The following is a 24,530-nucleotide window of genomic DNA, read 5'->3' as shown; positions in this document are numbered from 1 at the left end:
TTATTGATATTATAACTAATGAATAATTAAATTCATCGGGCTTTAGTCTATCTAGACACATCCGAAGGCTAAAATCTTTGCCGAAAAGTTTAAGGTGACATAATAAATAAAATATTATCAATATTGAGGAATAAAATTTAAGAATTTTCATGAATTTATTATGAATAATTTAGTAATAACGAAATGGGTCGTTACAATAATCATTAATAAATGTGTTAAATTTGAAAAACATAATAGAATCTCGCATGAACAACCAAAAGCCTTGTATGATAGATAGAGCTGTCAAAATGGCCTGGCTCAACCCAACTCAAGCCTAGTGGGCTAGAGAATTAAATGGACTAGGACGGGCTAGCCCTTTTAACTAAAGGATCTTTAAAATAGTAGCCTAACCCAGCCTTAAGCGTGCCGCAGGTTGTGGCGGGTTGACCTTCAAAAAAAATAAAAGCAACCCGAAACATGATAAACAAAAATATTGTAAGTACTCGAATATCACTAACTTTTATGATTTCACTTTAATACATCTCCTACTAGTTTTTAGTATGTTATAGGCATCTAACTAATACCTTTAAGGATTGTTAGGTTGGGAAAGAGTTATGCTGGGATAACTATTGGGTTCAAGGTATATATGTGAATGAAAAATGAAGGGAAAATAATGGAGAAAAGAGAGACACCCAATTAGAAAGTGTATCCTTAAAATTGGAAAGTTAACTAATTCTCCCACATTGATGGGAGAACGGAACTTTGGAGTGTTTTTAATAAGGAACACTAACTCCACATGGATAGTGAGGCAAGAACAAAGTGGTGCCTCACACCGTCGTCGTCACTCGCTCGACTTCGGATTTGGATTTGGATTTGGATTTGAAAAATGATCGATCAATGAGATCTATCTCTTTAGATGAATTTTATTTGAAACTTGTGTTACGAGTAAAAAAATTAATCCAAAAATATGATACATTTATTTTTTATCTGATACATTTATTTTTTCTCCAAGTGTGGGCGTATTATTGATGCCATGCAAATGCATACGCAACGCATCACGAAGGGATGCGATCCTTTGAGGGAAAAGGCACTCTGTTCCGCATTGTAGGGTGACCTGCAGGCACAGATGCTGCACAGGTGTGTGACCTGTGGGCGCAGATGTAGCGCAGAAGCTACTGGAATTCACAAAACATCACCTGCAGCCACAGATCAGGCGTAGGTCCAGCACAGACTGGACACAGAGACGTGATTGCTACTAAATAGGTGCCTTTCTGCTGAACCAATGCATCTTTTCTGAAAGGACACATTAAAGACTATAAATACCTGATATATTCCTCAGGTATAGACATGATTTTGACAATAAAAACATTCTTCTTCTATGTAAAAACTCTGTGTGATCATTAAGCTGTTGAGTGAGTTCAAAGAATCCAACAATTTGAGGTACCACTATTGTTTGGATTGAAAGTCATTTTATCCTGGGAGAAAGATTCCACAACTCCGGGTATAGTGAGGGAAATTATTCCTTAAGGACACTCCGTGAAATCGAAGGACTTGGCTTTACATTTCTATTTCATCTCATTTCTGAAAAATAATATACCTCTTGGATAGATTATTCATAATCTTGCGTTGAAGGTGTCAAGGAACTTCATAAGTGTTCTTGTCTTAGACTTAAACTTGGGTTGAAGTTGTTGTTGCATATATATATAGATTCTTGTACCCAAAAATATTGAAAATAATAATCTTAAGGAATAATCTTTCAGAATCTATATTGCTTCTTTTCTGGAGATTAAAGCTTTAAGTTTTCTACTCCATTTTAACTTAACTAGTGATTTGAAGACATAAAATCTTCATCACAAGTTAAAGATCACTCAGTTGACGATTGGAAGTCATAAAAACTTCATCGCTAAACTAGAAACAAGAGGTGTTTAAAGTTACTGCAACTTTTTAATAAGTATTTTGATATACTAAATACACTGTCTTATGGTGACCAAAAAATGATGATTCATAGTCAAATGCATGTTGCTGAAACAACTATGGCGGCAACTAGTATTGCCACAACGAGTTGTACTAATGCTCCGTAAGCTATGGCACTGGAGGAGAAACCCAAAAAGTTTGCAGGTATTGACTTCAAGAGATGGCAACAGAAATTGTTCTTCTACCTCACTACTCTTTGTCTTCAAAGGTTCACATTTGAAGAAGCTCCGGAGGTGCCCGAGAGAACCTCTTAACAAGAGCGCTTTGTGAATGTGGAGGCTTGGAAACACTTAGATTTCCTTTGTAGAAATTATATCTTGAGTGGTCTCCAAGATGACCTCTACAATGTGTATAGAGAAACAAAGACTGCAAAAGCATTATGGGGAGCGCTAGAACAAAAGTACAAGACAGAGGATGCCGGAACTAAAAAGTTCTTAGTTGCAAGATTCCTGGAGTATAAAATGATAGACAACAAGTCTGTTGTTTTTCAAGTGCGGGAACTGCAAGTGATCATCCTTGATCTCCTTGCAGAAGGTATGATTTTGACAAATACCTTTGTTGAACAATTTTAAATTATTCTTAGTATTCACATGAACTTTATTGTAGGTTTGATTGTGAATGAAACATGTCAAGTAACAACAATAATAGAGAAGCTACCACCTATGTGGAAAGACTTCATGAACTATTTAAAATACGAACGTAAGGAGATGTCAGTTGAAGATGTGATTATACGACTACGCATTGAAGAAGATAATAAGGCTACAAAAAGAAGGTCGAGAGGTAATTCTGCAATGAATGGTGCAAACATTAAAGAAAATGACCAAAACAACTCTAAAAAGTGAAAGAAAGCTGGTAATGAAAGCAATCAACCCAAGAAGAAATTCAAGGAAAAGTGCTTCAATTGTGGCAAGATTGGCCATAAGTCCAAGGATTGTCATGCTCCGAAGAAATGGAAGAATAAGGACCAAGCAAATCTGGCTGAGTCTAAGAAATAAACCGATGATCTGTGTGCTATGCTTTCCGAATGCAACTTGGTGGAAAATTCTAGCGAATGGTGGATGGATTTTGGTGCCGCCCGCCATGTTTATGCTAATAAGGAGTTGTATTCTACGTTCGCTCCAGCTCAAGTAGAAGAAAAGATCTACATGACATACTCCACTACTGCAAAAGTAGAAGGAACAGAAAAAATGTGCTTGAAGATGACTTCCGGCAAAGTGTTCACACTTACTAATGTCTTGTATGTTCCGGAGTTATGGAAGAACTTGATTTCTATTTCACTTCTAGATAAAAAATGGATTCAAATGTGTATTTATTTCCGAAAAGATTGTACTTAGTAAAGGAGAAGTGTATGTAGGAAAAGGATACCTCAATGAGGGCCTATTCATAATGAATGTAATGAATGTTGAAATCAATAAAAGTTCAAATTCTTCTTACTTGCTTGAGTCTTACAATTTGTGGCATGAATGATTAGGCTATGTTAATTATAAAACATTACGAAAACTGATTAACTTAGAAGTTTTACCAAACTTTGAGTGCAATAAATCAAAGTGTCAAACTTGTGTGGAATCAAAGTATGCTAAGCATCCGTATAAGTCCGTTGAAAGGAATTCCAATTCCTTAGACTTAATCCACACTGACATTTATGATATGAAGTCAACACCATCACGTGGTGGAAAAAAGTATTTCAATAACTTTTATTGATGATTGCACTAGATATTGTTATGTCTACTTGCTAAATAGTAAGGATGAAGAAATAGATGCGTTTAGGTAATACAAAACTGAGGCTGAAATTCAGTTAGAGAAAAAGATCAAAACTATAAGAAGTGATAGGGGCGGAGAATACGAATCTCCTTTCGCTGAAATATGTGTAGAGAATGGAATTGTCCATCAAACTACAGACCCATATTCACCTCAATCTAATGGAATTGCAGAAAGAAAAAAACAAACTTTGAAGGAAATGATGAATGTCTTACTTTCAAGTTCAGGTTTACTGCAAAGCTTATGGGGGGAGACTATCCTTATAGCCAACCGAATACTCAGTAGAGTTTTTCATGTTAAGACACAATCAATTCCTTATGAAAAATGGAAAGGAAGGAAACCCAACTTGAAATATTTCAAAGTGTGGGGGAGTCTAGCAAAGGTCCAAGTTCCTATTCCTAAAAAGGTTAAGATATGACCTAAGATGGTGGACTGCATGTTCATATGATATGCTAAAAGTAGTAAAGCATGTCAATTTTTGGTTCATAAATCCGAACATCTGGATATAAATACGGTAATTGAATCAGATAATGCTGGATTCTTTGAAAATATTTATCTGTATAAAACAAGACATGGACAGTCTAGTAGGGGTCTAAACGACCTCGAGATGAGCCAAGTGAGAATGTACATAATGATGAGAATCCAAGACGTAGTACACATCAAAGAACGTCAACTTCATTTAGATCAGATTTTATAACATTTCTCTTAGAAAATGAGCCTCAAACATTTAAGGAAGCGATGGTGTCTTTGGACTTATCCTTTTGGAAAGAGGCAGTCGATAGTGAGATTGATTCAATCTTAAGCAACCATACGTGGGAGTTGGTTGATCTTCCTCCAGGAAACAAACCTTTAGATTTTAAATGGATCTTCAAAAGGAAAATGAAAGCGGATGGTACTATTGACAAATACAAGGCGAGACTTGTAGTAAAAGACTTCAAACAAAAGGAAGGCCTTGATTACTTTGATACATACTCACCAATAACGAGGATAACGTCAATTCGGATGTTAATTGCCTTGACGGCAGTATATGGACTTGAAATCCATCAAATGGATGTGAAAATATTATTCCTAAATGGAGAATTGGAGGAAGAAATTTACATGAAACAGCCTGAGGGTTTTGTGGTTTCAGAAAGAGAAAATAAGGTGTGTAAACTTGTTCAGTCACTTTATGGACTAAAACAATCACTTAAATAATGGCATGCAAAGTTTGACCAAACCATATTGGCAAACAGGTTAAAGATTAATGAATGTGATAAATGTATTTCTATTAAAGACACTCCAAATCACCAAGTCATTGTTTGTTTATATGTGGATGATATGTTGATCATCAGTAGAGACATTTATGACATAAATACAACGAAACGAATGCTCTAGAGCATGTTCAATATGAAAGACCTTGGAGTTGCAGATGTGATCTTAGGAATAAGAATCTATAGAACTCCACAAGGGTTGGCATTGTCATAGACAAAGCTTGTGGCCTTAAAGGAGGATAAATCATTACTTCTTTGATTTGCTTGTTTTATTTCCATCTTTTTGATTGATCATACACAAAGCTTTAAAGGAGTTCTCCATTGCCTCTTCCATTCTCATAACCATGATCTCGTTTTTATCTAACCTAGGGAGAGGTCTCTGGAATTATCCTTTTACTTAAATCACACAAATTTGTACTATCTTATACTGGCAGCATATGAGAAAACAAATTTAAGGTCACAAGGCTAAATGACATAGTGGCCTTCATGATCAAGGGATTCCATAATTCGGGTCAGGCCACTTAGTAAGTAAATTCATCAGCTATAGCTGATTTGATTATCATTTACACGGGTTACACCTCTATGGACTTGCACGTGTGTAATTATACAATGTTGCTTTGGTCTCGTTTGAGTATCTTGCTCTTATTTGTTCTCTCAATTTTCAAGTACTAAGTTACGAAGACCGTAGGAAACTTCTCCTAAGCAAAACCATTTTTTGACAGGCAACACCTAAACCAGTGGCAGTCGGATTTGGCATTTCAAAACCTGAACATGTTAAGCAGGTCAGTTTCTCAATTCCTTGGACGAGGTGGAAAGTGGTGAGAAATGGTTTGTATACAGTTTTACTGATTTGCATTAATCATGTGTTGCAGGTGGCAGAATGGGGAGCTGATGGTGTTATTGTTGGTAGTGCAATGGTAAGAATTTTAGGTGAAGCAAAATCACCTGAAGAAGGCTTGAAGGAATTAGAGGTCTTCGCCACATCTTTAAAGTCTGCACACCCTTGATCAGTTGTAGAATTGATGATTTTGTTGTCTCAAAGCTTTTTGGCCACCTCAATTTTCAAACCTCAGTTCTTAGAAGCAAATTGGATCTTGAAATAGATCGTCTGATTTAAGCTGTAGAGTTTGACATTCGTACTCTAGCTTGTGTTAGATGCAAATTTGTTTGCTATGGTAATTCACCTTATTGAGCAAAGGCATATGGGAGACTTTCAAAATAACCTAATTGAAGCATAAATAAGGCAACACTAGCCACATTTTACAAAATTACAATCCATAGCCATTGTATAAGCTGTATTCAACCGATTATATTTATATAAAATATAAATACAATGATTAATTGTGTGCACCAAAAATATTTTCTTTGTTTTGTTATCTGTTTGTATCACTATATTTATATAAACAAATACATACCTTCTTTTTCATTTTTTCATATTTTGTTTTTTCTTTCTTCTCTTTTGTATTTTGTATTTTCGCCTCTCTTTCTTTTTCAAATGTATTAAATTTTTCATTAGTATTTTTATATTAACAAGTATATGCATTATTTGTATTTGCTTGAATCTATCATATACAAATACAAATGTATCATTTTATGCAAATGTATCACTTGAATTTGGATGGTTCAATTGTATCAATGAATAAAATTTGTACTTTATAGAAACGTATAGATGCATAATGCAAATCTATAAAACTAGTTGTATGAATTATATATAATAAAAAAGAAATACAAATGTAGCATGAATAAATACATATTGATACATTTTTTTATATAAATTTAACAAATACAAAACTTGAAGTTTTTTAATTTTAAAAGAAAAAAGAGCAGATTTTCTAGCCAGCAAATTCTTCTTTCCTCCTTGATTAAGAAAAATCATCCACTTCTCAAGCACATTCGTTTCATTACTAAAATAAAGTGTTAACACAATGAACAAGAGTACAATTGGTTCGATTTCTTGGAATAATGATCAAAATCAAGTTAGGATTTCAGTCTCACATTCCTGGTCACAGCTGTTTAACTGAAAGGTTGTTCCTTTATTAACCTAATGTATGGTTTTCTCCTTTTGAATTACCAAAAAGTTGTGCAAATGGAAGTCTTTTAGCAAATAAAAAAATCAAGATCAAGGTAGAATTAAGAAGTGTAAGAAGAGAAACTATAAATTATAATTAATTGAAACTTAGGCTAAATAGAGACTTACAGGTGCTGCCCCATGTAGTTTTCTCAAGGCATATCCCCACCCACAACAACAACAACCAAAAAACAAAATATTTTCGATTTATTAAACTTCAAAAAAAATATTGGAAACAATTTGAATTTTTAGGAAAATGTATTATTTTACTTGCAAATGATAACTTTTAAATTTTGCATCAAGTATGGGTAAACGAAACTTAATTACTATGTCTATTAATTTATGTACGTTTATTGCTCGTAATACTTGCTTCTACATGAGTTAAGTTTCAATTAATATTTGATAAAACACATTCATTAGCACATACTGTGTGTTTTTATATATAACTTAGCCAGTTAACGGCCTAACATGAAATCATATTGTATTAAGTAAGTTATTAAGTGTCAGATTAATTAGATTACACGTTTATTTATACCTACGGGACTTTGTCCATCTAAAGACACCTATATTTATTTAACTAGGTCACTATTAAAGTGTAAAATATTTCATGATTTTATCAAATTAATTATATCTTTAGCACATACTAATTAGGTGTTTTTATATATAACTTTTTTATTATATATAACTTATCTAGTTGACAGCCTAATATATGAAATCACATCATATCACGCAAGTAACTGGGCATTAGATTAAGTAGATTGTACTTTTATTTATGTTTATGGAACTTACTAGTTACTAACTTTCTATCAATACATATGTTTATTTAACTAAGTTCATTATAGGGTAAACACTTCATGACTTTATTAAATTAAAACAGTAATTCATTTTTATTTTAGCTCTAATTAATTTTACTCCTCGTCAATGTATATATCTATGCTCCTTTGCAATTAGACCCTGATGTGGGAATATTATGCATTCGTATTAATATATTGTCTTAACATTGATGCCTTATTTTGAAGATAATTTAACTTAATACTTACAATTTATGCTTTATTTCATGATTTATCACTTATATGAGGTGTTTGTGTGATTTAGGTGAAAGGAAGCATAAATAGTTGAATTTCGGGTAGATGACTAATTATTAAAAAAACACCTATACTATAAAGCATCCTCAAGAAGATTGAATCCTCAAACACGCAATCTCATCAACATTGAATATAAACAAATGTCTTAATCTCAATTATATTCTCACAAAAGTTTTACACATAATCTCAATATCACAAAATAATCTGAATTTAAAGGGGCTATTCTTTACTATTTATAGCCTAATCTAATTATTACAAAAATGTCCTTAATGAAATAAAAATCTCTTTAAGCATGCAACTTGTATTTGAAGAGTAGCTTCTTTGAGCACATAAACATTTTCTTCATATTTTTATTTTCTTTCAATTGGAGCCTTGTACTTTCACTTTAGCTTGCTTGTGATTGTTAAGTCTTCCTTCCAAATTTCTAACACAATGACTTGATGTGATGTTCTTGAGCTCCTCATCTTTTCTTGAATGCATCAAAAGGCGAGAGCTGAAAACGATACATTAATTATGAATAGGGTGAAGAATCTGAATTATCATCTAATTATAGAAGACATGAACATCAAAGATATGGCAAAAGAACATGTAGCACCTTACCTCCCTGCTAAAGCATTAATGACATTGTCCAAAGAACGAGTCATTGGATAATTAGTCCATCATTAACATACCAGCAAAAATATTTCATTCCAGAAACTTTCAAGGTACTTTTATTAAAGAGGGAATGTAGATTTTCAATTCGATCCTAATTTTTTGTCTCATGGATGTAAGACAACTAAATACTCAGAGAAGATTCATACCCTACACAAACAGCCTTGTTATGTTACATGAGCTGAGGACTATTATGATTGATGGTATTGTCGATTGATGTCAAGTAAAAATACTTTTTTGTTTTCTCTATTGAAACATATGTTTACGAGTTGACAACTACCAAAATAACATCAACGACGCTAATTCTTCGGGTCATGCAACATAACAAGACTATTTATGTAGGTATAAATCTTCTCTGAAAATTTAGTTGTTCAAGGCTCATTAAATAAAACATTAAAATTAGATTGAAAATTCACATTTTCTCTTTGATAAAAATAACTTTAAATTTTTTTGAACAAAGTACTTTGCTATTATGATAATAATGAAATAACTATTCAGTAGATTTATTCTTTGGACGCTGCATGAAAATTTATTAATGACTTAGCGAGGAGAAAAAATACCACATATTTCTCGGCCACATATTTGATATTCATGTCCTATATAATCACCAGATATTTCAAATTCTCCATTTCATTATAGTTACTATATTATTTTCACCTTTTAATTTTCATCATTAGAGGCTGCTTATTAGGTTTCTTACGTTAACTCTTGCACTACTTCCTGATACATCTATAATAATGGGTAGATCATTTTTTTAAGATAATACTACATTAATTGATAAGAGCTCAAATCATAATAAGTAATTAAAAATTTTAATATACTTACCTCATTGTCACCGACACTTGTCAACCCATGAGTTTTTGATGAATCACCTTCATCAAAGTTTTTTGTGAATCTAACAATCATCAAATGAATACTACTTTCCTCTTTCAAATTATTTTGCTTGACTCAAAAATTAATTAATGTTCGATGTAAAATTTGATTATTGAATCTCTAATTGTACATCTTAAATTGAATATCTAAAGCTTCGTTCAAATTCAAAAGGTAAAACTGTATAAGTTATTTCTAGGATCTAAGAATTGGGTAAAAAGATTAAATGAAAATTACTCTTTTATATTTTTAAGATTTATTTTTTATCTAGAGATCATCAAACAATAAATTGTTCACTCAAGAAATTTGAAACCCTTAATAGAACCATAATCTCACATGATTGACCAAATCGAATGAGACATATGATTTATAAGAAATTAAAGAAAATACTTTAACTAGTTGGCGAGATGTAAATAAATAAACAGATTCAAATACAATACTACAAAATGAAATCACAACATTAATTCCACAATTCATAAGAAAATCTATATATAAAAATGAATCTTACTTTTCTAATTTTCTATTTTTATTTTTGTCCGAAATCTATTTTGATTTAAGGACAAGATTGAAAATTTTACCTTGAATAATGATGGTGGCACCCACAGAGAAATTCATTTTCAAATGAATTTTGTTACCTACTAAAGAATTACAAAGATTTAATCAAACTCCATGACATTGAGCGATGAGAATAATATAAACAAACACGCACACATAACATACACAAACATACAATTCATTAAAAATAAAGGAATATATATATATAAATTGAAAAGCCGCATACCTTTCAGAGAAGAAGAGAAGAATGAAAATGAATTACATCTTCGTAGGTTTTATAGAGGAAAGTATATGTCTAGAAAAGATTACAATAATTTCTATTTAATTCACTTATGATTTTAAAGGCATAGTCATTAATTTTAGTTTGACTCACTTTTAATTCTAACTGATACTAATAAACTATAATAAAAGCATAGTCATTAATTTTTATTTGACTCACTTATAATTCCACTGATTGATACTCCATTATTAAATACTTGTCACTATTTTGGTTTGGATTTTCTTAAGAAAAAAATTAATTCCAGGCTAAATTGATTAAATTGCCCTTATTGTTATAAATGTATTTACATTATAGTGAATGTCTATCAAGATCTACTTTGATATCTATTAGAATTTGAAGCATCCGTCTTTTACTCAGACTAGGAGTAAATTTCCCCTATAAATATAGGGGTTTTGTTCATTGTATTTACAATGATACGATTTCTCATCCCTCAAGAGAAGAAATAAGAATTACTATCTCTATTCTCTCTACTCTTCTTCTTGTTATTTCTTGTTTTATAACACGTTATCAGCACGAGACTCTGCCAAACAAGGTGAGATTATAAATCTGAAGGATTTCAAGGTTAGTAATTCCTTATGTTATTTGTATTTTGCTACTAATAATATAATTATTGTTGGATTTGAGGAAAAAATAATTGGTTTGGAACCATTATGTGTTAAATTTATTCCTCAAGAACAATATTATCAAAAGGGATGATAATATGTTAGGTTTAAGTCCCGTCAGTTTATGCCTAAGACGCCTTTATATGGGTAAGACATTGAGTTTGAATCTCAATGCACCATATTGATGATATTATGATGGCTAAGACAAAATAATGTGTTTTTAATGAAAAGTCATGAAATTCGACCCATTGAATATGCTCCATTCCATGAAGTGAATGTGGTAGCAATATATGATAAGTCTGAAATATGACAACTTACTTCATTCTTGAGGTGTATGTGGCAGCAGTGCATAATATGTTTGAAAGAAGACAAGTGATTGAATGCACGAATATAATAATGATCATCAAAAGTGATGATATTTTCACACGCTTATATAATTATAAGATATGCTAGAGACAAATTCTCTACATCATATGTATGCCTCGATTTGCTTCTGAAGTAGCAAAATCTTGAAAGAGGTTATAAGCTATCATAATTTGATAGGCTTAAGGCACGATTATATTTCATTCCTGGGGAATGAGAAACTTATTAATGCAAACGTGCACTTGATTGTGATTGTATCACAACTCACCTCCGAAAGAAGTTGAATAATTTTGAAATCTACTTCTGAAGTAGTAAATCTAAAATTTATTCATGTAATAGTAAATCTGAAATTTACTAAAGAAAAAGTACATGTCATGGTAAACTTGGAGTTTACTAGAATAAAAGTTCATAAATTGATATGAACGATTGTGATATCTCAAAGATGTGCATGTATTGAAGAACTAAAAGATTCTTCAAGAATTGTTTATGTCGTTTCTTCTCATGATAAGTTGGTTGGACCAACTACTATTGGGATTGGATCCCTTCAAATCTAAAAATTATAAAAGGCGAATAAGGGCCCGTTCACCTATCATGTGATATGTTGAAAAGATGCATCAATAAGATGATCACATGTACATTCATTGTCAACTTGCAGTTTGACATTCATAAAGTTGCTTGCTCAATAAAATTGAGTTAAGAACATAATTTTCAAATTGTTCAATCAAGAAAGTTATCTTGATGATGATGGTTTGACATTGAATGCCTTCCATAAATAGCTAAATCATCGCTAATGAGAACAAAACTTCATGTGTTGGTCTGAAATATGATATGTTGCATACAATAACACTTGTATGCATTATACCAATAAATTATAATTATTTCTTCCCTCTCAATTGGTTCAAGGTCGAGAACCAATTATTCCATCTAATAATTTTGAGGTACGGTATACGATTAATGAATATACCATAATGCACAACGATGAATTTCTCAAAGAAGTAGAGGATATATGTTAATTTTCCTAACATAAGGGAGAGATTATAAGCGCTATGAAATATGTTAGGAATTATCACCATATCCTCATCCAAAAGTAATTCAAGTCAAATGTTGAAAGCATCTTATATTAAGCGCAAGTGCTCTTATTTTGTGTTCCTAAAGGACAAAGTCTATGCATGCGTGAAGCGTGGTAGACTTATCGGTTCCAAATAAAATAGTACTTGAAAAATAAGGAGCAAATAATCATAATAAGAAGACAATGAGCTCTTGAAGAGCCTACAACATACCACTTCATAAAATTTTATGAGAGGTTCATGCACCTGAAAATAATGAAGTGATGAGATCTCAAAATGTTATGTCGCATTGTGAATTGATACAAAATAATATATCATCAATATCTTTGACATAATATTGGCTCAATATTGTGAAAGATTACGAGGATCTGAATTCTACGTTTATTTAAGCATTCTGACATAGAAACATTTATCAAGTGACATGAAAGGATGCATCTTGGGAAGTATTAAACTTATTTGATTTGCAGTCCAGATATTTAAAGATGTCACTCATGAAATGTTGAATATTGTCACTTGACAAAACTTAAGTGAAAAACTTTTAAGGATTCAAAATTCTTGAAGCATATAAAAGTTTCTGGAAAACTTATTTCTAATCCTTATATTGTATAAGCTTATTGTTTGAACATCATTGGAACTCTTGGAGAGTTTTCAAAGAAATAGATTATTTTCTGAAATTTGAAATATATCGAATTGAATTGGTTATGAAGTACCATATCTTAGTGCAATTGATGCACTCATGTACCTTGCAAATACTACAAGGCCTATAACCTTTCCAGTCAATTTGTTAGCAAGATTGCAGTCCCGATCTTATTGGTCATACTAATGTTGGTACTTATCTAACCCACATAAAGCTCGGTCTCAAATAGGCTATGTGTTCATATGTGGTGGTATTGCTATATCTTGAAGATATACAAAGCAGTCTATCGTAGCCACTTCATCGAATCATACTGAGATAATAGCTATTCATGAAGCAAGCTGACAATGTGTATGGTTAAGGTCCATGATACATCTCATTCGAGAAAAATGTGGTGTGAAATATGACAATCTACCCACAATTTTATATAGAGATAATCAACATACATAGCACATCTTAAGGAAGGATTCATAAATGGAGATAGAACGAACCACATTTTGCCAAATTTTTTCTACATACATGAGTTACAAAAGAATGATGATATTAACGTGCAACAAATTCGTTCAACTGAAAATGTGACTGATTTATTCACCAAATCTTCTCCAATTGCAACTTTCAAGAAGATGCTACACAAGATCAAGATGCAAAGGTCAATGATGTTCTCATTAGGGGGAGTTAATACGCGTTGTATTCTTTTTTTCTTATGAGGTTTTGTCCCACTGAATTTTCCTTGTAAGGTCTTAAATGAGGCAGACGAAATGTGTATTATTAGAGATGTGTACTCTTTTTCCTTCACTACATTTTTTTTTCTACTGATTTTTTTCTAGTAAGGTTTTAACGAGGCACATTATCTACCAATTAGACATTCAAAGTGGAGTGTTATAAATGTATTTACATTATAGTGAATGTCTATCAAGATCTATCAAGATCTACTTTGATATCTATTATAATTCGAAGCATCCGTCTTTTACTCAGACTAGGAGTAAATTTTTCCTATAAATATAGGAATTTTGTTCATTGTATTTACAATGATACGATCTCTCATCCCTCAAGAGAAGAAATAAGAATTACTCTCTCTATTCTCTCTACTTTTCTTCTTGTTCTTTCTTGTTTTATAACACTTATTAATTAATTTTTTCTATTTAATACTTCTCTTTTTTGCACTATATTAAACATCTCTTCATATTTATGACTAATGATAAATGTGCAAAAAGTAAATAATTATGTCTTAATTTTTCAAAATGAGAAGTATTATGAAATATTTATTTTTAATAAGAACGATAAATATTTAGGAATGAGGAGTAATAATGTACACTAAAGCCATAATGATTAATAAATATGTTAAATTTGAAAAACATAAGAGAATCGCGTATGAACAACCAAAAGCCTTGTATGACTGATATTATAAGTTAATTATAATCATACTTGATATGACTAAATACTTAGATATTGTAGTGTGAAATTGCTAAGACAACACTTGATTAATAGAGCGTTCTATTCGGACTAGATAAGTGATGCACGTGCAAGCACGAACCCAACATAGTGATTTATTAAATATATCGTGTAGTAAAACAATACAAAATCATATAAATTCAGATATGATAATATAATACAACCCGCGTTCAGTGGATAGAGGAATATTAATTTACAACCCATCATGTAAAATATTAAAGTGAACAACTAAATATTGAATTGCCCAAGTAATTGGTCAATAAAGGTGAATGAGTAAAACATAATGTCTTCCTTGTCGTCCATCTTTATGTCCATGTTGATGTCTCTACTACTCCAGCTTGACGCTGCAAAAGTAGTAGTTATGGATAGAAAATTTTGTTGTTAAAACAAATAAAGCCCCAGGAACTCTACTTTTAATACTGAATTGATGTAAAAGTTGAACCACGAATTGCAATGCAATCCTAAATTAGTGTATACATTCATTTCAGAAAAAAAAAAACAGTATTACATAAATTTCAGAATGTTGGCAAGTAGTATCAAGATCCAAGGTGCTCTTAATTATGTGTTTTTTCAGGCGAGAAAGAAATGATTAGTAGTCAGTTCCTTGAATGTTTTGGAAAAATCTATCAATAATACTCAAGGAAATTTTACTATCATTACTCTCTACATTAGGATACAGTAGTTTAGTTTAGTTCATATTTTTTTTTTCTTTTTTTAATCAAGTTTCTTTAGGATATTTTGTAAGTACCTTCTGAAAGAATTTAGATTGTAGGAATGCAGGGTACCTGTATTATATTCTTAGGCTATATTCATGAATTTGAACGTGACAAAATTGTATATTGAATTGAAAAAAATTAAATAACTTTTCATTATTTAAGCACATGTCCAGAGGGCAATATGAAAAAATAAATCAAAGTTTGTAGCAGACAAAACAATGTAAACACTATGTTAAATTGCTATATCTAATAACATGAAAAAGTGAATGAGTAGATTTTTCGTTCTTTATAGCTTCTTCGGTTATTTCATTTGATCAGTGCCACAGAATCTTTGTTGTCATATATCTCCTTCTATTTAAAGACACGGATGACATTTTTTTCTCTTTTATAGTTTCATGTGCTCGTAAAATCTAGGGATATTATCTAGGCACTCTTGCTAAGTTCAAACAAAAAAAAAAAAACTTTGCTCTTAATCCGTTTGAATTGTCTTGTTTTAAGTGCTTTTAAGTCAAAATTAATTTTTAAGTACGTGTTTGAATATATTTAAAAAGTGCTTATAAACACTTAATTTTAAGCTAAAATGCTAAAAATAAGTCAAAAGTAGGATGGCAATGGGGCGATGAGAGTGAGGGGCGGTGCGGGTTTTAAGCTATGCGGAGCGGTGTGGGTTTTAAGCTATGCGGGATGGTGCGGGTTAAAGTAACTTTTTTTTAAAATGGTGTGGCGCGGTACGGGCTGCGGTTATATGCGGATTTAAATTAAAAAAAGCTAAAAATTAGTATTATTCTTGTGAATATACCTAAAATTATATGTATCTTTTACTTAAAATTTTATGATACTTAAAATGACATGTATAACACTACAAATAAATAGTTTTATAGCTTTTTTAATATCTCTATTTATTTTTAAAAAATATGATATTTGATCATTACTTGTACACGTGATACTTTTTGACAATTTCTTATTGAAAAGTGATATAATAGAAAATTATTGTTATTGTAGATTTGAAAATATTATGATTTTCAACGGAGTTATGAATTTTATAAAACAAGAAGAAAAACAAAAACATGAGGCAGTGCGGTGTGGTGCGGGTATACGCGGGTATGAATGCGGGGCAGTACGATTTTAAAATTTACGGGTTTAGAAAAAACCCGCACCGCACCATTGTCACCCCTAGTCAAAAAACATAAATTAGAAATCTTAACTTATAATTTTTAACTTAAAATGCTAAAAATAAATCAAAAAGCTATAAGTTAAAATTTCTAGCTTATGGCTTATAAATCAAAAGTCAAAAAACCGAATGCCAATCCAAACATGCACTAAAACGAATATCATAACTACATTAACAACAGACACACACTAATTAAGTACCTGATATATAATTTTTCAATAACTTTCATAGCCAAATTTAAACGATCTAAATATCTATAATTCTATAAAGAGTATCTTTCTAATGAGAATCTTTAAGGTTATCAAACTATAGATCAAAACGGGAGATATCATGTGGAATATAAATAAAGACATTTTTCCCATATGTAAGTTACACTTGGCACAAATAGTCTGTCATCATTCTTGAAGTACCTAGTTTAAAAATCGTATTCCTATATCGTTTGCATGCAATGATTCAGATATAATTTATAGCTTCTGCTTGCTCTTGCATCATTCAAATCCATTTTATATTCATGATATGATAACTAAAATACTGTTACATCCCAGTGTTAAGCACTTATAAGACGGCTCAATGAAAAAAAAATAATAGAGCCATGAAATGAGGCAGATAAACAGAGTAAATGATGAAAATGAAAAAAATTAGACAATATAAATTACCAATAAAATTGTTAAACTTCCACCATTGATGGATCACTAGACAGAGATAAGAGAGTTATCTAGGCAAAATAAGGGAGAGAAAGCTAACTACTTGCATTACTCTGTAAAATGTACAAGAGTAAGTCTACAAAATATCTACACCTGGCCTTTTATATAACTGCCTAATCCTCTTAATCGAAAGCTGTCAATCACTCAATTTAATCCTAACTAACTCAGCCAATACATCATCCACTAACAGTTACATTGATTTACATGTATGCCACGAATTACCTACATCATCTTTGCTTATTATTTCAACACCCCCTTCAAGGTAGGTGGTGTGAAAATGTTCAACACACCTAGCTTGGACAACAGATAATAATGTTGAGCTCCTCCAAGACCTTTAGTGAGTAAATCAGCCTCTTGTTCACTAGTTGGGATGTACACTGGATGTATCAGTTTCTGTTGTACCTTCTCCCTTGTAAAATGACAGTCAATCTCTATATGCTTTGTCCTCTTATGAAAAACTGGATTATTTACTATCTGCATAGCTGCTTTACTGTCTATAAGTAACTCAATTGGGGTAGGAATCTCAACTCCCAGAAACTTGAACAATCTTGTTAACCATATCAACTCTGAGACTGTCAAAGCCATACTTCTGTATTCCGACCCTGCTGAGCTTCTTGCAATTGTTTTTTTTCTTTGACTTCTATGAAATTAATGAACCTCCAAACTTCACGAGATATCCTATAACTGACTTTCTTGAATTGGGACAGCTTGCCCAATCAACATCACAATATGCTTTAAATGATGTGTTTTCTCCTGAGCTTAACAGAATGCCAAGTCCAGGCTCATTTTTAATATATCTCATCACTCTATACGCAGCTTCTAAATGAGACTTTTTGGGATGTTGCATGAACTGGCTTAATGTTTGCACACTATAAGCTATGTCTAGTCTAGTTAGGGTCAAATATAAGAGTTTCCCAATCAATATATGATAATTTTTTACATAACTCAATGTTAAATCTTCCACTCCATTATAGTGCTTATCATATTCCATGCTAGTCAATTTGTGATTCTGCTCCAGTGGTGTATAAGCAGGTTTTGAATCTACTAATCCTAATTCAGCTATCAGCTCTAAAGCATGTACATTCCCCTTTTATGACATGTTAACTTCAATGCCCGAAAAATACCTCAAAGTACCAAGATCTTTAAGTTTGAATGCTTTATGTAAGATATTTTTGGTTTCCTGTATTAAACCATCATCATCACTGGTAATTAGCAAATCATCTACATAAACAAGTATGATGACTTGTTTGCCATGCTTGTTCAATATGAAATGAGAATGATCATGCTGACTCTGAATAAAACCAGCCAATAAAAGAGCACTAGAGAGCTTTAGGTTCCATTGCCTAGACGCTTTATTTTAGCCATATAGAGATTTGAGTAGCCTGCAACTCTTATTCCCCCCTTAGTTATCAAATCCAGGTGGAAGTTGCATGTAAACTTCTTCTTCAAGATCACCTTGCAAGAAGCCATTATAAACATCCATGGGAGAGAAAGTTTCTTGGTAGTATAAACTTTCTTGTAGGCTATAACCTTTATCAAGAAGCCAAGCCTTAAACCTCTCTACTTCTCCAGTAGACTCCCATCGACAACCAATGGGAACCTTGCCCTTCGGTATGTATACTACTTCCCATGGATGGTTATGAACTAAAGCATTGAGTTCACTCTGCATAGAATCGACCCATCTGGGATCAGTGATGGCTTCACTATAACAACTAGGTTTAATATCAGAGGAAAGTGTTGCAACATAAGCCCGAGAAGAAGTTGAAAGTGAACTGTAACCCATTACATTAGACATAGGATATTTACAAGCTGACCTAGTTTTATGAGAACAGAAAAAATCAGACATCCATGCTGGAGTTTTAGAACCTCTAGAAGACTTTCTCAACACTGGAACAATATTGTGAGATATAGAAGGCACTGGAATATATGAAAGATGACCAGAAGAATCAGAAGATGAAATTGGTGATTTACTTGGAGTTGTAATAAGTGGAAAAGATGTAACTGGTGCATTAGTAGAAGGTAATACATTATGAGTAGGCACAAACACTAGAGTGGGTACATCTATTGATTCTAAGAATATAGAAAGAGAATACCCTGCTTCATCTGTTGGAAAGGAAAGATGTGCTCCCTAAAAGTGACATCCCTGCTTATAAACATCTTTCCAGTCTTGAAGTCATATAATTTGTAAGCCTTTTGAGAGGTAGCATACTCCATATGCACAACAACCACAAATCTTGATGCAAACTTGTCAATAATGCGAGGAATGGTAGTAAAACACAAAAAACCTATCACTCTTAAATGATTCAAGCAGGGACTAGAGTGATAAAACACTTCATAGGTAGATTTACCATGTAAAACAACAGATGGTATCCTGTTAATGAGATAGACTGCTGCAAGTACTCATTCACCCCACAAATGTAATGGTATACTGCCTTGAAATCTTATAGCCCTTGCCATTTCTAAGATATGTCTATGCCTTCTCTCAACTACTCCATTTTGCTGTGGAGTATGAGGACAACTTGTTTGATGCTCAATGCCACAGTTTAATAGGAATTCTTTACATTCTTTACTAAGGAATTTTGCACCATTATCTGTTCTTATCATCTTAATTTTCTTGCCAAACTGCACATTAACCATCTTGATAAAATGCTTAAACATAACCATGAAGTCACTTTTAAATTTCAACAAGTATACCCATATCATTTTAGAATGATCATCATCAATGGTCAAAAAGTCTCTATGACCATTACAAGTAGAAACTCTATAAGGCCCCCACAAATCCATATGAATCAATTGAAAAATTATAGTAGATCTAGTACTACTCAAAGGGAAAGACTGTCTCACTTGTTTAGCTAATGGACACACTGTACAATTACTAAACTTGTACATAGGAACTTTATGATTCAGAATATCCATCTTTTTCATCACACTTGCAGGTATATGCCCAAGTCTTTTATACCAAACTTCAAAATCTACTATGGAGACTTCAGCTGAACAACTATTCACTTTATTAACAACATTCAGATCTCGTGTTTCTTCATGATATTCAACCTTGAGAACATATAGACCTCTATCTTCTTTACCAATTCCCTTCACTCTCCCATTGCATAGGTCCTGGAACACACAAATTTTTGGAAAGAAAAGTACTGAACAATGCAGTTCTCTTGTTAGTTTTGACACAAACAACAAGTTAAACTTAAAGTCAGGTACATATAGGAATTATCCTATCTCATAACCATTCCCAATGCTACATGTACCTTGATAAGTAACAAGCACGCTCTTACCATTAGGGAAATGCACATTATCCTTTCTAAAATCTGGTAAATCAGTCATATTTGTCAATATTTTTGAATTGTTAGTCATATGGTTGGTTGCTCCTGTATTTATAACCCAAGAATCATTGTTTTCCCTGCATATTTAAAATGCTACCTGCCATGTGAATTGCAGGTACATTTGCTTCTCCTTTTCCTTTGGTCAAGAGTCCAATAATCTGAGCATATTGCTCATTAGTGAAATAATTCTGCATTCCTGATCCATGATTTGCATTCCTGATCCATGATTTCCGTTAGTACTGCTGCTTGCCTCATGATCAATATCCCTGTGACATTGCACATTCTGTATATTTTATTGTTTCTAGTATTGGCTACCCGGCATATATCCATGACGGTTACCTATATTTTCTCTGTAACCTGCATCTTCACTTTCAAAGGAATTGTTGTCATTCATTACTGCATTAGCTTTCCTGTATATTGGATTCTCTTTTCCTTTAAAACTTGATGGATAACCAACCAGTTTATAACAAGTCTCTTTTGTGTGCCCTTTGTTTCTACAAAATTCACAAAATAAGTGGCCAAAGATTCTATGTTTCTCAAATCTCTGAGGAGTCTCAGCAATATTATATCTCTACTGACTGTTATAAAACTTCTCTTGGCTGTCTCTAGTCTTTTGTCTCCTTTGATTTTCATTCATACTCAACAAAGATATACCTTCATTCATTTCACTCACTACATTTCCATGTGAACTAGAATTAGACTCACAAATAATTCTTTGACTTTCTTCATGAGCTAACATAGCATGACACTGATTGACGGAAGGAGTTGGTACCATTAAGAGAATTTGACTTCTAACAGCACTATACGACTCATTCAATCCCATTATAAACTAAAAAAGCTTTTGTTGTTCCAAATGAACAAAAAATTCTTTTGACTTAACACAACCACACACACTAGGAATCAAAGACTGATACTCATCCCATAATAAACGTAATCATGAATGATAGTCAGAGATATTAGCAGTACCTTGAGAAATTGTGGCTATTTCTCTATGTAAATTGTAGATTCTCGATCCATTCACCTTATCGAATCGCTCCCTGAGATCCATCCATACTGCATGAGCATCATTTGCATACACACTTTCATTCACCAATTCCTTAGATACCGTGTTCTTAATCCAAGTCAGAATCATGGCATTAATATGCTCCCATTCTTCTACCATATCACCCTTGAACAAGCTTCTCTTGCATGTACCATCGATGAGCCCTAACTTTTGTTTATCTTAAAGTGCAGTTTTCATTGCTCTTCTCCAGACCGAATAATTCTCAGATCCTTTTAGCTGGATTGAGATTATCACATTTCTTGGGTTATCAGACGGTTGCAAGTACAGGGGATGACGAGGATCATCGACATCATCTTTGCTTATTATTTTAACAAAAATAAAAGAAGAAAACCTCAATAAAAGATTACCAATGATGCAAAGACGTATTAGGATGAAGATACATGGATTCTTCCAAACTCGATGACCTCTAATCTTCCTTTGAATGTATGGAGATAAAATTTATAGATTAATCTTAATATCAGTTCAGAGAATTTTCTTCATTTGGATTACTCTATTTTTGCAGAAATAGTATCAACCTCAAATACAATTCAGCAAATAATAGCACAATAGACAAACAGAGAGAAATTGTAATCAAATACAGAATTTTTTAAAAGAACCCAAATAAAGTGAGAAAAAAAATGAAGATGATTAGAAAGAATGAAAAAATTCTAGATAAAGGTCAAAAATATTGATGTGGTGGATCTTCAAACATAGAATAGATGACACGTTGAAATTTGGTCTGATGTGGAAGCCATTAATTTAAATGACCAAAATACCCTTCATCAATTCAACAAAGACGTGAAACACACATGTCAATCCTTACTGGAACTTCTAATATAGAAGAAAAATACCTATGACGTACGAAATATATGTAATTAGTATAATTTAAAGTTTGACAGAAAAATTAAAACTTAACCAAGTTTCTTAATAAATATTTAAAATTTATATTTAATTAATGGTGTCATAATTTATGGAAAAATTTAAACTATAATTTATTTTAAAATGTCAAATATTACTTAAAACTATAAGGAATATATGAAATTAAAAAATGTGGTCTGGGAGGGGTCATTCGCAACTTTTCAGGAGATTAGATCGTGGGTTTTTCTGCCACAGGCAATAGTCATTGCCATACACTGGATGAAGTTGAAGCCTTAAAAATTGGTCTTGACTTAGCCATCGCACGCAATATTTTACCTATTATTATTGAAACTGACTCGGTGGAGGTAATCCAACTGTTACAGCATCCTACCATGCTATTTACTGATATTTTATCTCAATGCAGGTTAATGTTGAAGAGCATGGAGAATCCAGTGGTACAGCATAACTTTTGGGAGGCTAACAAAGTAGCACATAGTTTGGCCTATGCATGTTTCTCCTTATCCCAGTTTGGTAAAGTAATTTCTCTCCAGTCTCCTCCGTCTTCAATCGTTGTACATCTGCAAAATGATGCTGATGGTGTTGTTAGTGATCGTTTTGTGTCCTGATCGTTGTTTAATAACCTCTCATGTCTAGAAAATCAGTATATTTTATCTCATGTAAATAGCAATGCTAAGCCTATTACTACTATAACTACTGTATGTAATTCCACCAGTTTAGGGGCCTCTCACAGAAGAGTGATCCCCCTGTTTTGTAATGACTCTCTCTCTCTCTCTCTATATATATATATATATATATATATCTATATATATCTATATATATATATATATGATATCCAGTTTACCAAAAACATAAGAAATTAAAACTACATCATTATTAAAGTGTAAAACATTTCATGATTTTATCAAATTATACTACATTCATTATATATTTTGCACATATTAATTAGACATTTTTATATATAACTTATTTAGGTGACGACCTTAGTCTATAAAATCACATCATATTATACAAGTAACTGGGCATTAGATTAATTAATTAGATTGTACTTTTATTTATGTGTATGAAACTTACTAGTTACTATATCTAAGATCTAACTATCTATGTAACTATATGTTTATTTAACTAAGGTGCGATTTAAGTGAAAGGGAGCATAAATAGCTGAATTTAGAGAAGGTGCCTTATATAAAAAATCACTTATACTATAAAAGACACCCTCAAGAAGATTGAATCTTCAAGCAAGCAATTCCGACATTGAATATAAACAAAGGTCTTACCCTCAACTTTCACAAGAATTTTACACATAATCTCAATATCACAAAACAATATGAACTTAAAGGAGTTATTCTTTACTATTTATAGTCTAATCTAATTAGTAATAAAATGTCCTTAATGAAATAAAGGTCTTCTTAAGCATGCAACTTGTATTTGAAGAATAGCTTTTTTTCGCACATAAATATTTTCTTCATACTTTTATTTTCTTTCAATTGGAGCCTTATACTTTCACTTTAGCTTGCTAGTGATTGTCAAGTCTTCCTTCCAAATTCCCAACACAATGACTTAATGTGATGTTCTTGAGCTCCTCAGCTTTCCTTGACGTGCATGCATCAAAAGGTGAGAGCTAAAAATGATATATTAATTTTTAATAGGGTGAAGAATCTGAATTACCAACTATTTATAGAAGACATGAACATCAAAGATATGACAAAAGAACATGTAGTATCTTACCTCCACTCTAAATCATTAATGAAGTTTCGGACAATGTCCAACGAATGAATCATTGGATAGTTAGTCCATTATTAGCATATCAGCAAAATACTTCATTGCAGAGACTTTCAAGGTACTTTTATTAAAGAGGGAACGTGAATTTTCAATTCGATTCTAATTTTTTGTGTCATGGATTTAAGACAACTAAATCCTCAGAGAAAATTCATACCCTACATAAACAACCTTGTTATGTTACATGAGCTGAAGGACTAGTATGATTGATGATATTGTCGATGGATGTCAAGTAAAAATACTTTTTTGTGTTCTCTATTGAAATATATGTTCTTTCCTTAATTTTGTTGTTGTTGCTTTGTTTAATGTGGAATTAAACATC

General features: G+C 32.1%; 2 long non-coding RNA genes across 2 annotated transcripts; one reads left to right on the top strand and one right to left on the bottom strand.

Moving 5' to 3' along the window:
- Nucleotides 1–5,197: 5,197 nt before the first annotated feature.
- Nucleotides 5,198–6,229, top strand: LOC124886433. The gene is made up of 2 exons (XR_007043604.1): nt 5,198–5,743; nt 5,834–6,229. It is a non-coding gene; the product is annotated as an uncharacterized LOC124886433 (long non-coding RNA).
- Nucleotides 6,230–8,326: 2,097 nt separating this feature from the next.
- Nucleotides 8,327–10,275, bottom strand: LOC107879794. Its single transcript, XR_001677116.2, has 3 exons — nt 10,214–10,275; nt 9,591–9,637; nt 8,327–8,607 (listed from the first exon to the last, which is right to left on the bottom strand). It is a non-coding gene; the product is annotated as an uncharacterized LOC107879794 (long non-coding RNA).
- Nucleotides 10,276–24,530: the final 14,255 nt, after the last annotated feature.

This window comes from Capsicum annuum, chromosome 8 (genome assembly GCF_002878395.1).
Source record: "Capsicum annuum cultivar UCD-10X-F1 chromosome 8, UCD10Xv1.1, whole genome shotgun sequence".
Lineage (NCBI taxonomy): Eukaryota > Viridiplantae > Streptophyta > Magnoliopsida > Solanales > Solanaceae > Capsicum > Capsicum annuum.
The sequence above is the reverse complement of the archived record's forward strand: the minus strand, read 5'-3'. Positions and strand labels throughout refer to the sequence as shown.